The sequence below is a fragment of the Cervus elaphus genome, chromosome 1 (assembly GCF_910594005.1).
Source record: "Cervus elaphus chromosome 1, mCerEla1.1, whole genome shotgun sequence".
NCBI classification, from domain to species: domain Eukaryota; kingdom Metazoa; phylum Chordata; class Mammalia; order Artiodactyla; family Cervidae; genus Cervus; species Cervus elaphus.
In genome coordinates this window covers 91,198,503-91,208,107 of record NC_057815.1, presented here as the reverse complement: position 1 = coordinate 91,208,107, position 9,605 = coordinate 91,198,503, and positions in this window count along the sequence as shown.

Genomic DNA, 9,605 nt, shown 5'->3' with positions numbered 1-9,605 from the left:
CCATTAATTCGTAGGCAGGAGAGTTTGAAAATCTCTCTCTCTCATGTTAACTAAATGTTATCCTAACAAAATGGGAAAATAATTAGAACGCTTAATTAGTTTCCTTTTTTTCCCTTAAATGTCTCTCCTTCACAGCCTTCAACTTAATATCAGAGACTTCATAATCATGCTATTTAAAGTATAACTTACATTTCTAACACTTCCACTTTATTTCCAATTTCATTTTTAATATTAGAGTTACTGATTTTATATATACAAGATCCTCACTTTCATGTTTATGTGATTTAAAGAGAACATTTTGTATGATAAACTACAAGGACTAACATTGATGCTAAGACAAATTTGTTATTTATGACAAATTTCTCCTTTTTAATACGAGCATTTCTAGTATAAATATAAATATTTCATGGTAGTGCAGGTAGAATTAGCAGGTACATACTGCGCAATCAGTTCAGTTCAGTCGCTCAGTCAGTCCGACTGTTTGCGACCCCATGAACCACAGCACACCAGGCCTCTCTGTCCATCACCAACTCCCAGAGTGCACCCAAACACATGTCCATTGAGTCGGTGATGCCATCCAACCATCTCATCCTCTGTCGTCCCCTTATCCTCCTGCCCTTAATCTTTCCCAGCATCAGGGTCTTTTCCAATGAGTCAACTCTTTGCATCATGTGGCCAAAGTATTGGAGTTTCAGCTTCAACATCAGTCCCTCCAATGAACACCAGGACTGATCTCCTTCAGGATGGACTGGTTGGATCTCCTTGCAGTCCAAGGGACTCTCAAGAGTCTTCTCCAACACCACAGTTCAAAAGCATCAATTCTTCTGCACTCAGCTTTCTTTATAGTCCAACTCTCACATCCATACATGACCACTGGAAAAACCATAGCCTTGACCAGATGGACCTTTATTGACAAAGTAATGTCTCTTTTTTTTTAATATGCTATCTAGGTTGGTCATAACTTTCCTTCCAAGGTGTAAGCATCTTTTAATTTAAAGGTTGCAGTCACCATCGGCAGTGATTTCGGAGCCCCCCAAATAAAGTCTGACACTGTTTCCACTGTTTCCCCATCTATTTGCCGTGAAGTGATGGGATCGGATGCCATGATCTTAGTTTTTTTTATGAATTGAACAATTAATCCAAATAAGTGTCCAGAGATCATTTTATTATTTCTGTTTTTTGTAAAAAAGGAAGCCAAATACTTAACAATTTGGGTAACTACTGATAAATACTAAAGACTGTTTTTAGGTTTATTTTAATTTTCTTTCACTTCACTATCTGGATATTGCTAATTTGGTTGTCGGGTGCAAACTAGTCTTATGATTCTCGGGGCATGTTATTTTTGTCTGTTTGTTTTTGTTATTTCTTTTATAACCAAGTTGTCTTACACAAAAATTTGTGAATAAGCTTAATGTTTCCCAACAGCTTCAACAGTTTCTCTCAAGACCTGTACCAATTCTTGGCTAAACTAATTCTATTTGCTCTCTGTGTAACTGTTCATCCTATTCTCAATTTTCCTGATTGAGTTTGCTCTACCTTGACATTCAGGACCCTCTGGTATTAAGGTTTTCTATATTGTAACATTTTGTTTTTTTAATTACTCACTAAATACGTATTATGCAGAGTAGCAAAGGAGGCAGAAGAGTGATGAATCTCTATATCAGTACATTCCCTTATTTTATCTGTACCCTTCTTTCTCTTTAATATTTTTTTCTCTTCCATCTTAAGTATAAGGTTTTTTTCTTTAATATAACCCCTATGTGACACAAATGCTATCATTTCTCCATGAATTTCTCAAAATCATACCAAAAATCTGCTTAATGTTGACATCTGTTTAGGCATATGACAAGGGGAATTAACATGTAATCAGCATGTTTATAGATAAAATTTAATTTAAATTGTATATGCAAAATTTATCTTTTGTATTTGAAAGTAATTATTATTTACTATAGCTTGATTGAAATTTTACTTACCAGGTGATTATCTCTTTAGATAAAATCCTTTATCTCTGAGTATCCTTTATCTCTGAGTAAATGGTAGCAATGTTTTCAATGCAGTCAGAATCTTAACCACACTACTAAAGTTATTGAATTTTATCTTAAAATCAGCTCACATGAATCCTGGTTCTGGGACTTTGCTCTTACAGAAATAGGAATAGCTCTCCTGATTTTTGAAACTAAAATCATCTAAATTTTTAGATGATCGAAAAATCATTTTTTTTTTATTAGTTGGAGGCTAATTACTTCACAACATTTCAGTGGGTTTTGTCATACATTGATATGAATCAGCCATAGATTTACATTTATTCCCCATCCCGATCCCCCCTCCCACCTCCCTCTCCACCCGATTCCTCTGGGTCTTCCCAGTGTACCAGGCCCGAGCACTTGTCTCATGCATCCCACCTGGGCTGGTGATCTGTTTCACCATAGAGAGTATACATGCTGTTCTTTTGAAATATCCCACCCTCACATTCTCCCACAGAGTTCAAAAGTCTGTTCTGTATTTCTGTGTCTCTTTTTCTGTTTTGCATATAGGGTTATCGTTACCATCTTTCTAAATTCCGTATATATGTGTTAGTATGCTGTAATGTTCTTTATCTTTCTGGCTTACCTCACTCTGTATAAGGGGCTCCAGTTTCATCCATCTTATTAGGACTGATTCAAATGAATTCTTTTTAACGGCTGAGTAATATTCCATGGTGTATATGTACCACAGCTTCCTTATCCGTTCATCTGCTGGTGGGCATCTAGGTTGCTTCCATGTCCTGGCTATTATAAACAGTGTTGCGATGAACATTGGGGTGCACGTGTCTCTTTCAGATCTGGTTTCCTCAGTGTGTATGCCCAGAAGTGGGATTGCTGGGTCATATGGCAGTTCTATTTCCAGTTTTTTAAGAAATCTCCACACTGTTTTCCATAGCGGCTGTACTAGTTTGCATTCCCACCAACAGTGTAAGAGGGTTCCCTTTTCTCCACACCCTCTCCAGCATTTATTGCTTGTAGACTTTTGGATAGCAGCCATCCTGACTGGCGAGTAATGGTACCTCATTGTGGTTTTGATTTGCATTTCTCTAATAATGAGTGATGTTGAGCATCTTTTCATGTGTTTGTTAGCCATCTGTATGTCTTCTTTGGAGAAATGTCTGTTTAGTTCTTTGGCCCAATTTTTGATTGGGTCATTTATTTTTCTGGAATTGAGCTGCAGGAGTTGCTTGTATATTTTTGAGATTAATCCTTTGTCTGTTGCTTCATTTGCTATTATTTTCTCCCAATCTGAGGGCTGTCTTTTCACCTTACTTATAGTTTCCTTTGTTGTGCAAAAGCTTTTAAGTTTCATAAGGTCCCATTTGTTTAGTTTTGCTTTTATTTCCAATATTCTGGGAGGTGGGTCATAGAGGATCTTGCTGTGATTTATGTCGGAGAGTGTTTTGCCTATGTTCTCCTCTAGAAGTTTTATAGTTTCTGGTCTTACATTTAGATCTTTAATCCATTTTGAGTTTATTTTTGCCCACTCTCACCACTACTATTCAACATAGTTTTGGAAGTTTTGGCCACAGCAATCAGAGCAGAAAAAGAAGTAAAAGGAATCCAGATAGGAAAAGAAGAAGTGAAACTCTCACTGTTTGCAGATGACATGATCCTCTACATAGAAAACCCTAAAGACTCTACCAGAAAATTACTAGAGCTAATCAATGAATATAGTAAAGTTGCAGGATATAAAATTAACACACAGAAATCCCTTTCATTCCTATATACTAACAATGAAAAAAACAGAAAGAGAAATTAAGGAAACAATACCATTCACCATTGCAACAAAAAGAATAAAATACTTAGGAGTATATCTACCTAAAGAAACAAAAGACCTATACATAGAAAACTATAAAACACTGATGAAAGAAATCAAAGAGGACACAAACAGATGGAGAAATATACCGTGTTCATGGATTGGAAGAATCAATATTGTCAAAATGGCTATTCTACCCAAAGCAATCTATAGATTCAATGCAATCCCTATCAAGCTACCCGGTATTTTTCACAGAACTAGACCAAATAATTTCACAATTTGTATGGAAATACAAAAAACCTCGAATAGCCAAAGTAATCTTGAGAAAGAAGAATGGAACTGGAGGAATCAACCTGCCTGACTTGAGACTCTACTACAAAGCCACAGTCATCAAGACAGTATGGTACTGGCACAAAGACAGAAATATAGATCAATGGAACAGAATAGAAAGCCCAGAGATAAATCCATGAACCTATGGACACCTTATCTTTGACAAAGGAGGCAAGGATATACAATGGAAAAAAGACAACGTCTTTAACAAGTGGTGCTGGGAAAACTGGTCAACCACTTGTAAAAGAATGAAACTAGAACACTTTCTAACACCATACACAAAAATAAACTCAAAATGGATTAAACATTTTGATTTTTAAAACTGAATCATCACTGGCATTTTTGTTGAATAGTGCTTTTGTGTTGGGGTCCTTTAATGGACCGGAACCTTGTGGTGCAGAGTCGACGATAAGAAAGTGAAAGAGAGAAAGAGAGAGAGAGAAAGAGAGAGAGAGAGAGACAAAAAAGACCCGGGGACCTAAGCTCTGATGGAGCAAAGGTGCTTTAATGATTTTTCTATGAGTATATACAGGCTGCAGTACAAGAAACTTCTTTCGGGAATGACAGAGATCTGAAAACCAAATGTACAGCAACTGTTACCACAAGGTCAGGAGACAATCCATATCTCAAGAAAGGGGAAGGAGATTAAGCTGTTTTGTCCTAAGGAGAATGTTTACTAAAGGAGACTCATGCTTGCCTCACATAATGACCTCAGTCCCTGGGAGCAGCATGCTGTTCCGCTTGAAGAGGGACAAAGGACTCATGAGAGACAGCATGTAGGAATCCTCCCGTCAAACATTCCCTGACACTTTTGCTTTCTACCAAAAGTTATATCTCCTCTGTGGTTCTGGGAATGGAAATGTACACATAAGCCTTCTGTTTGATTTCCAAGAGATGTTTAAATAGATGACCTTGGAGATTATAACCCCCGACCTCCTTCTTACTTTTTGTAAGGATGAGACAGCTCCCCAAAGAAAAGCTGGCCGAGTCCTTAAAAAATAGTTATGTCACAGCTATTAATTCCTTATACTCTGAGGAATGTGAGTACAAACTGAAAGCCCACTTATGTTCAATCCTGAGACTATAAATCATGTCCTTTATGTTGAAACAAAATTTGAGGAAGAACTAAGAGATAATGTCTGAACAGAGGAAATATTAGAAAACACTGAAGAAGCCAAAGGCCAAGAAAATCAGAAACAGGTTTTTTATTTTATTTTTTGATGTGGACCATTTTTAAAGTCTTTATTGAATTTGTTACAACATTGCTTCTGTGCTTCTGTTTTATGCTTTGGGTTTTCAGTCATGAGGCATGGGGGATCTTAACTCCCCAATCCAGGGATTGAACCCACACTACCTGCACTGGAAGGCAGAGTCTACTGAACTGTCAGGGAAACTCCAGACCCAGTTTCGAAGTTTGGTTTACTATGGAATAAACTGTTTGGAAAGAGAATGAAAAATATTCTGTGTGTTGCTTCAAATCTAAAGCACCCTCCCACCCTCACTAGATGCTTTATTGTATAGTTTTAAATTTCAACTTGTTTAAAATATGTGCTTATTGCAGTAGAAATGTAACTGCATTGTTAGAGGTGGTCAAAGTAATGTGTATTTGAAGAAAATTAATTTGTATCACAACATATGATATTTTAAAAAGTAATCTCTGTGTGTGTAAATGGAATGCACCTTCCAGAGTCTCTGGTTCAAGTGAGCTACAGCCGTCCATGAGATCTCATCAGGTTTATAAACCTCTATTTCCATAAAATATACAAACTTCTATTTCCATAGAATTTTTGTAGTTTCTTAATGTTATGAAATGTCATTAACACTATCGACATACTTTTCTCTATTAATTTTGCTCTGACACTAATATGAATACTATCTTTCTTTTCATTAGTACTTACCCACTCAACCTTCTTCCTTTACTTTTAACCACTTTGCATCTTTATTGTTTAGGTTAATCTCTTTAAAATGTATGATGGTGGTGGTTTAGTTGCTAAGCTGTGCCCAACTCTTGCAACTCCATGGACTGTAACCAGCCAGTCTCCTCTGTCTATGGGATTTTCCAGACAAGAATACTGGGATGGGTTGCCATTTCCTTCTCCAGGGGATCTTCCCGACCCAGGAATTGAACCTGGGTCTCCTGCATTGCAGGAGAATTCTTTATGGACTGAGCTAAGAGGGAAGCCCCTTTAAAATATATGACTGTATTTAAAAGTCTAGTCTGATAATTATTATCTTTTAGCTCAATAAATTAAATCAAACAGTCTGACATATTTTCATGGATTCATTTCTATAGTTCTATATCTGCTTTATATTTTTAATATATTTTTATTTTTAATCTGTCCTCTTTTCTTGTCTTTTAAGAATAAATTTGTTTGTTTTCCCCTCCTGAAATTTTGGAAATTTTAATTTCTGTCATTGCTATAGAAATTTGTCACATGTGAATCCTATTTATTATTTAAAAGAAGATTTTTTTTTCTCAATAAGTCCCAAGAAATATACTTCTTTCTTTCAATAAGAATCATGGGATTCTGAAGCAGCTGACCTCAAGTGAAAGCACTTCACTGCTAGAGATAGTGGTCCCAGGCCATCTCATACTGGTCTTCAGCAGAACAAAGGTTCACACTACTTTTGTTTCCACAGTTCTTAAATGCACAGCTAAAATAGACACTCTTTTTTTTCATTTATTTTTATTAGTTGGAGGCTAATTACTTTACAATATTGTAGTGGTTTTTGCCATACATTGACATGAATCAGCCATGGATTTACATGTGATCCTTTCATTGGATTTTTGATTCTTATTATGCCCAAATGTAAGCCCATGGAATATAATTTCTCTGTCACTACTATGTAGCCAAAATAACACTGTATCTCTGATGGACATGCATATATTAAGGTCACCATAATAGCAAGAACAAAAACAAAACATAAACAATAGGGGGCATTAATTGCTATTACAAGTACTTCTCAAATTACTTGTTTAGCTTGCGGATAGACACACCTTGAAAACTGACAATGGATGTTCATAAACTATCTAGATAATGACTTCAACTGCACCTCCTGCTTCAGATTCAATAATTCGAACAAAAACTCATGTTAATGTCTAAGGATTAGGGTCTCTGAGGCAAAAGAGTATAGACCCTCCTAAGTGAAACACTAATATGCCAGCAAATTTGGAAAACTCAGGAGTGACCACAGTACTGGAAAAGGTCAGTTTTCATTTCAATCCCAAAGAAAGGCAATGCCAAAGAATATTCAAACTATCACACAATTGCACTCATCTCACACACTGGCAAAGTAATGCTCAAAATTCTCCAAGTCAGGCTGTAACAGTACCATGAGCTTCCAGATGTTCAAACTGAATTTAGACAAGGCAGAGGAACCAGAGATCAAATTGCCAACATCCACTGGATCATTGAAAAAGCAAGAGAGTTCTAGAAAAGCATCTACTTTTGCTTTATTGACTACTTCAAAGCCTTTGACTATGTGAATCACAACAAACTCTGGAAAATTCTGAAAGAGATGGGAATACCAGACCACCTGACCTGCCTCCTGAGAAATTTGTATACAGGTCAAGAAGCAACAGTTAGAACTGGACATGAAACAAGAGACTGGGTTCCAAATAGGGACAGGAGTATGCCAAGGCTGTATGTTGTAACCCTGCTTATTTAACTTATATGCACAGTACATCATGCGATAAACCAGGCTGGATGAAACACAAGCTGGAATCAAGATTGCTGGGAAGAAATACCAGTAACCTCAGATATGCAAATAACACCACTTATATGGCAGAAAGTGAAGAAGAACTAAAGAGCCTCTTAATGGAAGTGAAACAGGAGAATGAAAAAGTTGGCTTAAAACTCAACATTCAAAAAACTATGATCATGGCATCTGGTCCCATCACTTCATGGCAAATAGATGGGAAACAATAGAAACAGTGAGAGGCTTTATTCTTTTGAGCTCCAAAATCACTGCAGATGGGGACTGCAGCCATGAAATTGAAAGAAAAGCTATGACCAACCTAGACAGCATATTAAAAAGCAGAGACATTACTTTGTCAACAAAGATGCATCTAGTCAAAGCTATGCTTTTTCCAGTAGTCATGTATGGATGTTAGAGTTGGACCATAAAGAAAGCTGTGTGTCAAAGAATTGATATTTTTGAACTGTGGTATTGGAGAAGACTCTTGAGAGTCCCTTGTACTGCAAGGAGATCAAACCAGTCAATCCTAAAGGAAATCATTCCTGAATATTCTTTGGAAGGACAGACATTGAAGCTGAAACTCCAGTACTTTGGCCACCTGATGTGAAGAACTGACTCATTGGAAAAGACCCTGATGCTGGGAAGGATTGAAGGTAGCAGGATAAGGGGACCGCAGAGGATGAGATGGTTGGATGGCATCACTGACTTGATGAGCATGAGTCTGAGCAATCTCTGGGAGTTGGTGATGGACAGGGAGGCCTGGCGCGCTGCAGTCCATGGGGCTGCAAAGAGTCAGACACAGCTGAGCGACTGAACTGAACTGAACTAAGTGAAGTGAAAAACAAAGTGGTAAATTTTCCACCATGAAGAAGCTCAGTGATTGCCAGCAACACATCATCAAGTGAGAATGATATCTAAGAGGTTAGGTTTGAACATGTCTTGTACGCTTAAGAAATGTTCATGAAACCCTTGCCAAATTGTCTCTTTTCCCTCAGTCAACAACGGTGATCTTATGGTGAGTTGGCCAAGGAGGAAACACATGATTGCATCTGTTTGCATTTACTTCTACCAGAAATTCTGGCACTGACTCAACATGGAATGTTATAGCATTACAGCCTCAAACACGAATATTCCCAAAAGGATAATGGTGAAGAAATTCTTCTCAGTAGTCAAAACCTCAGCCAATGCATTTGATTGTCTAGTTTGTATAGACAATGAGATGTCTAGATGTGTAAGACTGCTTCTAAACATGGCATTTGATAACGGTTTCACCAGACATTTAACTATTTAGAAAGCATAACATAGAAGGTGTGAAAATGAGATATATTTTTTCACAGCTTCCATACTATACAGAAGCCCAAACTAGTCCATTGAAAACCCACACATACAGGACAGATGCAGAGTTTTATGGCCAGCAGCTCAGCTGAGGTCCCAGCTCACAGCCAACCTCAACTTCCAGGCATGCAATTCAAGGTATTAAAAGATTTCAGCTTCTAGTTAATGAACTTTTTTTTTAATTTATTTTTTATTGAAGGATAATTGCTTTACAGAATTTTGCTGTTTTCTGTCAAACCTCAACATGAATCAGCCGTAGATATACATATATCCCCTCTTCTAGCTCCCTCCCAACTTTTGAATTATCTAAGCTTTGACCCCAGACATCATGGAACTTAGATAACCATCTTCAGTATATCTAAATTCCTGATCCCAATCACAGAAACAAAGACTAATTTAGCATTGTGTACTTTTCATACATTTAATTACATACTATGTTTTTCTTTTTTAAGTTTTGA